Below are 10046 nucleotides of genomic sequence, written 5' to 3'. Positions count from 1 at the left end.
GCCTATGGTCGAATATGACATCAAGGCATTTAATATAGCACTCAAATAGCACTCAAGTAGTAAGTTGCTTTCCCCAGTAGTAAGTTGCTAACCCGGTACTCCATCCCACTTGTCCCACACAAGCGAAACGTCTGTCCCTCAAATGAACAGTTTGGATCTGGTCACCCTATTCCCCTCAGAGTTCATGTATACCATACATGAACCCAAGTTCGGTCTAGGGATAATCAGCTGAAACAAGAAATGAACGTAGCTTGCAGAGTTAGTTCAGTCAGGTTACAGGTATACTCAAGAGGTTAATACGCTGCACTATGTGGGTGTACCGTATTCAGTGTTATGCAAGACCATATGTCATACGCTGATGTGGCAATCAGCTGACCAATTTGGGGGGTAAAGCTCACCTAAGTCTGCGTTCTTCCTGCGTATGCATATGCATTCCTGTCGTGTATCGCCACCCCAGCACCACCGGTGGGCTCTGCTATTAGTTCTGTTCCTCATGGGGGGTTGTTATCGTATATCTATCTCCCTGCTCTCAATATTTAATGATGGTTGTTAATTGTGCTGAGCAGGGACAAAATGAAGCAGAGCCGAACACCAAGATTAAATATTATATCCACACTTGTATTCTTTCTTTCTTTCTTCTTTCTTTCTTTCTTTCTTTCACCTTTATTTATTCAGGGAAGTCAATTGAGAACCAGCTCTCTTTTACAATGACGCCCTGATTACACTGTACATAACATCCATTTGAACACAAAAACATCACAAGAAACAAATAAACAATTCAGATTTAACAAGTACAGCTATATGTCAAAGTATTCCATACAAGACATTTAAATTGATCAAGTGAAATCAATTCTATAACAAATATTTGTCCAATCTATTCGTGACTTATCTGACTGAAATGGCACAGTCATATTATACCAGCTTGTGGCAAGATAAAACAAATAATAACCTAAAACAAACAGGCTTTCCAACGGTATAAAAATTATTGCCAAGAAGCATTGTTACACTAGAGAAATGCCAAACAAATTGACTGATTAATGATTATAGACAGACGGACACATGATTTCAGTGTCTGGGAGAGCAAATAAATGGGTGAATAACATGTGGTTCAATCACCCCTGGCCTGGGACAAGACTGCAGTCACGTTTCACATTCTCTCCAGGGGATCCTATGAGGAAGGGTAGCTCACAGATGGACGGACCGCGTGTGAGGTCAGATGACCTTTCTCACTCTGAGGTCACTATCGATGAGTCACTTTGAACTCCTTCCAAAAGTGTATAAAAGTCTAGCTGTACGTAGTTGTTCGGAATCCCCCATAGCCCTATACTTGGTCTTCTCTTTTTTTCTTAACCGGAAATAGGAGATCTACAAGCTTGCAAAAGTGGACTCCTTGAAACACCATGCATGACTCTAACACACTATTATATACAAAAATAATAGTTCTATATTCCCGTGCGTGTGGCGTGTGTGTGTGTGTGCGTGCCTGCGTGCGTGCTGCAGTGGTCAATGGGTCTACTGTGTGTGTGTGTGTGTGTGTGTGTGTGTGTGTGTGTATAAGTAGCCTTGGGCAGGAGCCTATCTCCTGTTTCTGTAGCGTGAGGCAGCTTGATGTACAAGTACACCCCCTGGACATGATGCTAGTATGTCGCAGGGACTTACCCCCAATCCAACCCTTAATGCTGTCAAGCAGTAGCCTGGATCCAGCCCAAAGACCCCGGCTAGTCAAGCAGGGAGGCATGGGTCCCATTTTTAGAGTCTTTGGTGTGACCCGGCCGGGGATTTAACCAATGAACCCCGACCTCCCAGTCTCAGGGCGGACACTATATATACTATTTTGATATAAGAAATAGGGGGTATGGCGTGAGAGCGTGTAAACTGTGTAATTTGCATTCGTCTCACTCTCAATGTGTGACAGTTGGAAGCACTGTGTGTGTGTGTGTGTGTGTGTGTGTGTGTGTGTGTGTGTGTGTGTGTGTGTGTGTGTGTGTGTGTGTGTGTGTGTGTGTGTGTGTGTGTGCATGCGTGCGACCCCAACGGAGGTCCAGTGAGATGCATTTTAATGACTCTTCATTGTAAACAGGACGAGGGTGGCGTTTGGACTATAGCCCAAAATTTGAACTCTCGTAGACGTATTTATCGATTCTGACATTTTCTGAATGTCAGACTCGATAAATACATCTACGAGAGTTCAGATTTTGGGCTAGCGGTTGGACCATACTCCTCCTGAACGGTGCCATCTCAACAGTCTTTAAAACTTGAGCCCCAATGTTGCACCAGCAAGACAGATAAAGTAAACCTCCCATTTGGCCAACAGAGGGTGCCATATAACAAGCTCTGCCGGTGTTCTATGTCGATGACATTGACCTAGTCTTGTCAGGGAGGGGATAGAACAGTGCAGGGCGAGGCTCTCCCTAGTCCCTTCACATATTGATGGCTCCTGCACCCAATAACGTGATTGTGCCGGAGCGAGGCCGTGGCCATTGCATAAGCTGTCACACAGAGGTGATAAACGCTCAGAGCAATTTACCGCATTCACGATAGCAGAAATCACCACTAGTCCCCAATGTCTAGCGAGTCTCTGGGAGAATAGCCCCCTCGATGCATATAGATAGACTGTAGATGTAGAAGTACTCTGGACTGACAGAGTAGGCCTAGATGGGTAGGCATAGATGAGGACAGGAATAGCAGACATCTCTCCATCATAGATGGAGTACATTTTGCAGGATGCATTACTGGATTGCAGTCCCGGCGTTTAACCCGGGTTAAACATCCATTCAGCTCGCCGTTCTAATTCCCTACGGGTTCAACAGCTCCTCTCCCCCTCCTCTCCTATTATAGAGTAAAGCTCTTCTATGAATGTTATGTAACTTCTGTTCTCCCCTCCTCCCTTCTGCGCCATTACACAGCTTATACAAAGTCAGCAACCCACTCCATGCTGCATGACATAACCACATATTAAAAATAATGACCTCTGTCTGTGTTAATGTGGCTTTTATGTCCCTCCAACTGTCCTTCCCTCTATTACACTGGTTCTGGTTGGCATGGTCTCTCTCCCTCCTTCTCTTTCCCCCTCCCCATCTCTCTTTTGCATTCAGTGCTGCGGCTGATTCTCACATGTTCAGTCACACAACAGCAGCAACCACAGAATATGAATAGACAAATAGAGGCCTAAATCTATCTCCCCTCTCTCTCCCTCCAGCCTGATATTACATATCTGTGTGTCTCTGAATGGGAGCATCTGTGTGTGTGTGTGTGTGTGTGTGTGTGTGTGTGTGTGTGTGTGTGTGTGTGTGTGTGTGTGTGTGTGTGTGTGTGTGTGTGTGTGTGTGTGTGTGTGGACATACTGCATGTGTTCAGCTGCATGTTTTAGGCTAAACTCAACTCGTCCCATTTTGGACGACAGTGGGGGAGGGCAGCCTCAATTTGTGTTCATTCAACCGTTCTGTAGCCTAGTTCTCAGGGGCTCCAGCATTTGAAGTGACAAGCTACATAAATTAGACCACAGCTTGTCCATGTATTACATCAATTACCCAGTGCAGCTCTCCGTTTTACATTTCACATTTTAGGCATTCATCTTAGGCTATAGCTATCAATCAAGGTTGCTTTGGGCATATAGGTAATCTTTTTCAAAATCTGTCACAAATTTGTAAAAATTGGTCAAAAATGGGCGACCAAATAACCTAATGTGTACCACATAAACTCTAATGCCTGACAGCGAGTCCCCATCATTAGAGTCTCTTTCACTGACGATGAGTAAAGGCAGAAAAATCCCCACAAATATTTTTTTTCCATGACACTTAAATATCTAGTTTATGGTCAAAAATCTAAAAAGAAAAAAAATTGGCAAAGAAGCAGATCTATAAGCTCACACTGCATCACGACACAATGCGTTATGAGCTTGTAGATCGTCTATTTCCATTATTTTGGAAAAACTTTTAAAGTATAGGGCTCATGTGGTTAAATAAAAGTCAAGAGTGCACAGGTCAGAACCATAATATTCAAGTGTCAACATGTTTGGTCACTGTACTGTGTGTGGGCTAGTTGTACACTACAGTACATCAGCTCTCTGTGTTTACAAACAAACTCTCAGTTTGGGATTAGCTGCTACAAGCAAGAAACAGATGGCTCACCTCAACAACTTCTCTATCAGCAAAGTTGACTAAACTTAAAAAAGAAAAAACAACAACAACATTGAAATGGCCTTATATAATAACAAAACAAGGCCATGATATTCCCTGAGGAAAACTACTCTTGACATGTGTGTGTTGTGTGCTGAGTTTTGACATCAGCTGTCAGTGGGGTCATATGGTGAGGGTATCTGGGGTAAAACTGAGCGTCCGAGGGAAGTTTCAATGAACTGCAGTCATTGTTGGACGGCGTCCGAGTGTCCATCTGCCTGTGTCTGTAACTGGGTTAGGATTACGACGGACAAATAATCACGCAACTCCGAAAGGCAGCCTTGGATGACAGGCTAGGGGATTCACTCATCCTATTTCCCATAGTGAGATTTTCGGTTGCCGTCCAAAAATGTATACACAGTCAGTCAGTTAGCTAGGAGTGAGAAGGGGGGTTTATACTGTGATGAGTTTTTAAACCTTTGCTCACGAGAGGAAGTGTTTTTTGCTGAACACATTTGTTCCATTCCAGAAACACCCTGCTTCACATTCTTACAGTGACACACATTCACAGGGAGCTGTCCAGTACAACCACAGTACGTAAGTCGTTTACTTCTGACCACAGAGCAGCTCACTGTAAAACCGTGAGGGTTCATTTAACTCTGAGGGGTACAAATGGATAAATTAACACTGAGCTTTTCTTTTGACTGTGTGCAGTACGTGGCACCTAAGCGATAGCTATTAGTGTGGGGACTCAAACCACCGACGTCTTTGTCTGCTTCTCTAAGCCTTAGAGATGCCGACTTGCTTGATGTGTCGATGTGTTTAGCCTGCATTCGAAAGAAAGAGACCCAGTATGTGGTAAAAGGCATTCTGTTCGAATTGAAATGGTTTATATAACCCATCCAATCCAGGTCATGTGTTACCAGCTTGAGCTGAAAGAACAATGGAATGGTCTCTAAGGGTTAGGTTAGGTTAGCAGTATGTTTTCAAGTCAAATTCAATTGCACAAATGAAATTATATAACAAAAATCACACCCGTGTGAAGTGAGGGGCGCTCTTATCATCATACATCATCCATTCATTGTCAATGGGAATTTAATGTTTGTGTAGGACAAAAAGAGCCGATTTGCTCGTCCACATATGACGTAAATTCTCCGTTCATTGTCAATGGGAATTTCTTTTGTGTAAGATGAAAATCTACACTATAGCTGAATATCGGAGGGGCTAGTGCCCCTCAAAATGAATGTGCAACCGCCAAGAGCACTGGTCTAATAATTAATACCGGTATCTAATCTTATCTAATTAATAAACGCACACATTTGTGGACTCACAACCAAACCAATCGTCCATCCATAAATAAAGATATGTCACATCCACTCCTAGACCACAATACCAGACCCTGCATCCATGTCTTCTATAAACCCTTTTCTCCTTTAACTTGCTGAACTGACTATGATGGAGAGAGTTCCATATTTGGCCCGTTGCCATGGTAACAGCAGGATGGAATACCTGCCTCCTCCTCCTCCTCCTCCTCCTCTGTGGTTAGCAGCAGCAGCAGCAGCTGCCCTGCATTTGCCCTGTGGATGTTACCGTCTCTCTGCACTCCCACCACAGTTACATGATGTGCAATTCACTCACAGCCCGCGTCACACCGAGATAAAGAGCATCAACCGCTGCATGAGTACAAGTACTTAGATGGAGTTATATAACCTATAATGCATTGCACTGAGAGCTTTATTTAGCTTTAGAGAGAGAGAGAGAGAGAGAGAGAGAGAGAGAGGCAGAGAGTAAAATCAGCCTTGCCTACAAGCAGGAGTGGCATTCTCATTCTGGGGCAGTAGGCTTCATTAGCAGGAACGTGGTAGTGTACCTGTGGGTAATTGAGCTGTTCGGCTGCCAGTCTTAAAGGTCAACCCTTTTATGACGTCTTTTGTTCTGTGGTCAACAGTGAGACCAGGGGCCAGCCTGATAGAAGAGCAACAATAGCCACTTTTGGACCTGAGATTCCATGTAATGTTGCTCTATCTATCTTGGGCAGCCATAGCTGAATGGGTAGACTAGAGAGGCCGTCTGGGAATCAGAGGGTCCCCAGTTGGCCCCCCAGCCCACTACCCAGTCTGTGTGTTGAATTGAATGAAGTTAAATGAAGCCAAGTCCATTTGTACAGACAACTCCCATCCCCTCAGCCCCGAGTACAGGCTGCTTCCTTCCGGCCTTCACGGGTTCCAGGGGCCAAAAGTAACAGGTATAAATTCTCCTTCGTGCCTGTGTCTATCCAGGCTTTAAATGCCGATAGGAGGAGGAGGTAACTTTGTCGCTGTTATGAAATTCCATTGCTACACTGATACCTTGAACTGCCATCCTGTTTTTATTTTCTATGTGTACCATGTTCTTTTTTTTTACTGTGTTTTATGTGATTCATGTGTCTGCCTGTTATGCTTTGCTGTAAACCAAATCGCCTTTCAGGGACAAACAAATAAATGAACCTGAACCTGAATTGTCCCTGAGCGAGACACTTAACCCCTAACTGCTCCCTGGGCACTGTAGTAATAGCACCCCTGCTCCTAATAGTTAGGATGCAGATGGGTATAAATGCAGAGAACAAATTTCACATGTATGCACAAATGTACAGTGATAAAAAGATTAATTTGTAGGCTACACAGTGGATGGCAAGCAGCTACAGTACTTATCTGTTAAGTAGTAAGCACTGAAATAAGTAGGACATATGTCCAAATGATTCTGTCGTTGTTTGGTCCCTCCTCTCCCAAGGCAGCCATTTTGACATGGATGGAAAAATAGGATAAACATGGGTGTTGCCAATGCTACTTAATGAATGTTCAGTTCCATATCGGTTAAACAGAGTCAGGATATGCTGGTATTGTGCGTGTTGGCTTGTTGAAAATGATCTGCTACGCTACTACTAGTTTACTGTTTACCCTATTTAATCTCAATATGAAAAAACTATTAGGTGTGTGTGTGTGTGTGTGTGTGTGTGTGTGTGTGTGTGTGTGTGTGTGTGTGTGTATAGTACTTGCAATACAAATTACATATGTATACTGCATACGTGTGACGTGTGTCTATATAAATGATATACTGTAGTACACTGTACATATACATATAAAAAGTGCATGTCCTGGTTCCCAAAGAAACTGTATTTTGGCCATCAGAGAGAAAGAGGTATTAGTCATTCTAGCATAGTATTCCTCTTAGTCAGTGGGGTGGGATTTGTTGAAAAAACCTCTAAACGGAACAGTGCCTCTTTAAAAAAAACTCATGTGTCTCAAGTTTGTTACTTTGTGGTTGGAAGAGATCCATGTTTGAAACACATGTGTAAACACCATACCACCAGTTATGGGATGAAACGATTCCTTGTGCTGGTTGGTAAACAAGAGCAAGAACATTCATTGAAACTAGCACGAACATTGGAGTATAAATGATATCATTATTTATTTAAAAGAGAGTGAGCAGCTTCCTCCCCTTTTTAATGTTTTATTTGAAACAGACGGTAGGCAAGCTTAGAGGGAGACCATGCAGGAGAGACAGACACGTTTGTAAGAGAGGGTGACACACTGACAGCGTAGTAGAGACGGCCAGTAGAAGCTGGGACGGAGACATGTCAACATAGGAGAGACAGTAGGAAAGCTAAGACAGAGACAATATAGGAGAGACTGAAGACAGTAGTAGGGACAGATATGGGAAAGCTGAGAGGGAGACTATGGTGAAGATGAGTCAGATATAGGGAGTGTAAGGGAGACACAGATGATAATGGGTTTTGACCAGCAGGGACATGTGTGGTTCTGTAAGAGAGGAATTTATGTTCTACGTCTATGCCATCGACAGGCGCCGTCATGTATTATTCAGAGACTCAAGTTCTAACATAGGTTGCCTTCGCTGGCACAGGAAAAAGCTGAATGTGCCCCTGCTTGAATGCTTAATGTTAATCAGTCATTCAGAGAGCCTATTGTTCATTTAGGGGGCAAGCTATTTTAGGCTGGAACACTGCGGTATCATTTATGCTGCAGGGGGCACTCCATCATCAACATTATAATAATAACTAGAAACATTTGCACACAGGTCTCCGCCAGGCCAGGTAGCTTATTGTGTGCCAGCAAAGGTTGGCGTAAAACGTGTCAGATGGGAAAATATTTCTTATTTCAGGAATTGCGTAATTAATCCAAGAAATCCAAGGGAAATAATTGTTATTGTATGACCTACGGTCAAGATCTATAGGCCAAAACGTGAATCTGCCTGTTATAGCGCCACCATGAGGCCGATTTGAAAAATGTGGCATTTCTTCCCTACTGGGAATGTGCGTACGTTTCACAGCAATAGGACTAGGTGTTCATGATTTGAGGCATTTTGTTCAAAACGGGCCACTCAGCAAACTTTGAAAGCCAATCAGGATTATGAAAAATCCCACAGATCCGTCTTGATCACAACTGTAGAGATAATGTGTACCGATTCGCGTATGGTTGGCCAAAATCTGTAGGAATTATATATATATATATTTTAATCGTTTGACAGCCCTACAGTGTATATATATTTACATACTGTATATATATAATATATTATTATTTTCCCCCTAAAATTGGCCTCCTGGTGGTGCTATAACAGGCCGAATGGCCGATGTGAACATTTTGTCCTAGTTGATGTGGGGTTCAAAAGAGAGGGTGGGGTTGAATATACTGCAGAGATTTCAGATGCATTGCAAAGGGATGTGAGGCAGGAGGGGAAGGTGAACACGGTGGAGCCATCAATGCACAGGGGGAGATTTTTGGGTGGATTTGGTGATGGGCAATAATAACAATTGTAGTTTGTGAGGGTGACGTGGGTTGCAGACGTTATCAATGTGGTGGAGAGATATAGAGCTGGTATAACTGGGCAGTGGAATGGCCATAATGATGGATGATGTAACCAAGTAGAAACATAGAGGACGAAGAGGAGGGGACCAAGCACAGAGCCTTGGGGGACACAATGGGTTACTGGATGTATATTATATACACTCTGTATGTGCTTATTAACCACATGAACATTAGCATCCCTCTCCAAGACATGTCAAAATAGGTGAACATTCTGTGAACATTTGCCCAAAATAGCCATGCTACAAGATCACAACACATTGTGTTATTGGCTTGCTATTATTAGTGCGACGATTGTATACTGAAAGAAAGAGGGGGCAAAGTGCAGGCCCACAGGGGATCCTGGTCAACAACGTAATATGGAGTAATCAACTTCACAACATGCCGTCGGACACTACCTGGTTGTCAACTAGTTCTCTGAGCTATCACATGCTTACATAAGCTACAGTATAAGTATATTCAAAGTGTATAAAGGCCCACCCTTAAAAGAGATTACGACACTACTAATATACTAATAGTATACTAATATTAAGTTATACTCCCTTGTCTCTTCTGGAACATAATCCTTCTTCTTCCACTACATCTACATCTCCACTTCATGACAGAAGGGGGAGAATACATTAATAGTTTAATACATTATTTATAACCATGGGTGTAAGATTGTCCCTCCTCCTCTGCACTGCTGCCGGGTTAATCTTTTTTTGTATTGCAATTACTGCTATTACTATGATTGTTATTATTAGTCATAGTAGTAGTTATAACAGTAATAACCATGATAATACAACCATATCATTCATAACCATAACCATGGGTGAGGGTGAGAGTGGTCCACTGCACTACGCTGCTGACCTCTGTCTAGGGAGAGACTGCATGGGCTCCGTCCACCTGCCTTGCAGCTGCACTTCCCTCCAGACACACCCTGACCACAGCAGGGAATGTGACACACCTCCCAATGTTTCACTGCAAACACTGCATAGTGCATGGCACACAACACTGAACATGGTGCAGCGCTCAAGAGCTAACCCGCCCCATGTATACGGTATTCATGTCGAATTGTGTTATGAAGATC

The sequence above is a fragment of the Electrona antarctica genome, assembly GCF_951216825.1.
Source record: "Electrona antarctica genome assembly, chromosome: 18".
Classification (NCBI taxonomy): domain Eukaryota; kingdom Metazoa; phylum Chordata; class Actinopteri; order Myctophiformes; family Myctophidae; genus Electrona; species Electrona antarctica.
Note: the sequence above shows the minus strand (reverse complement) of the source record.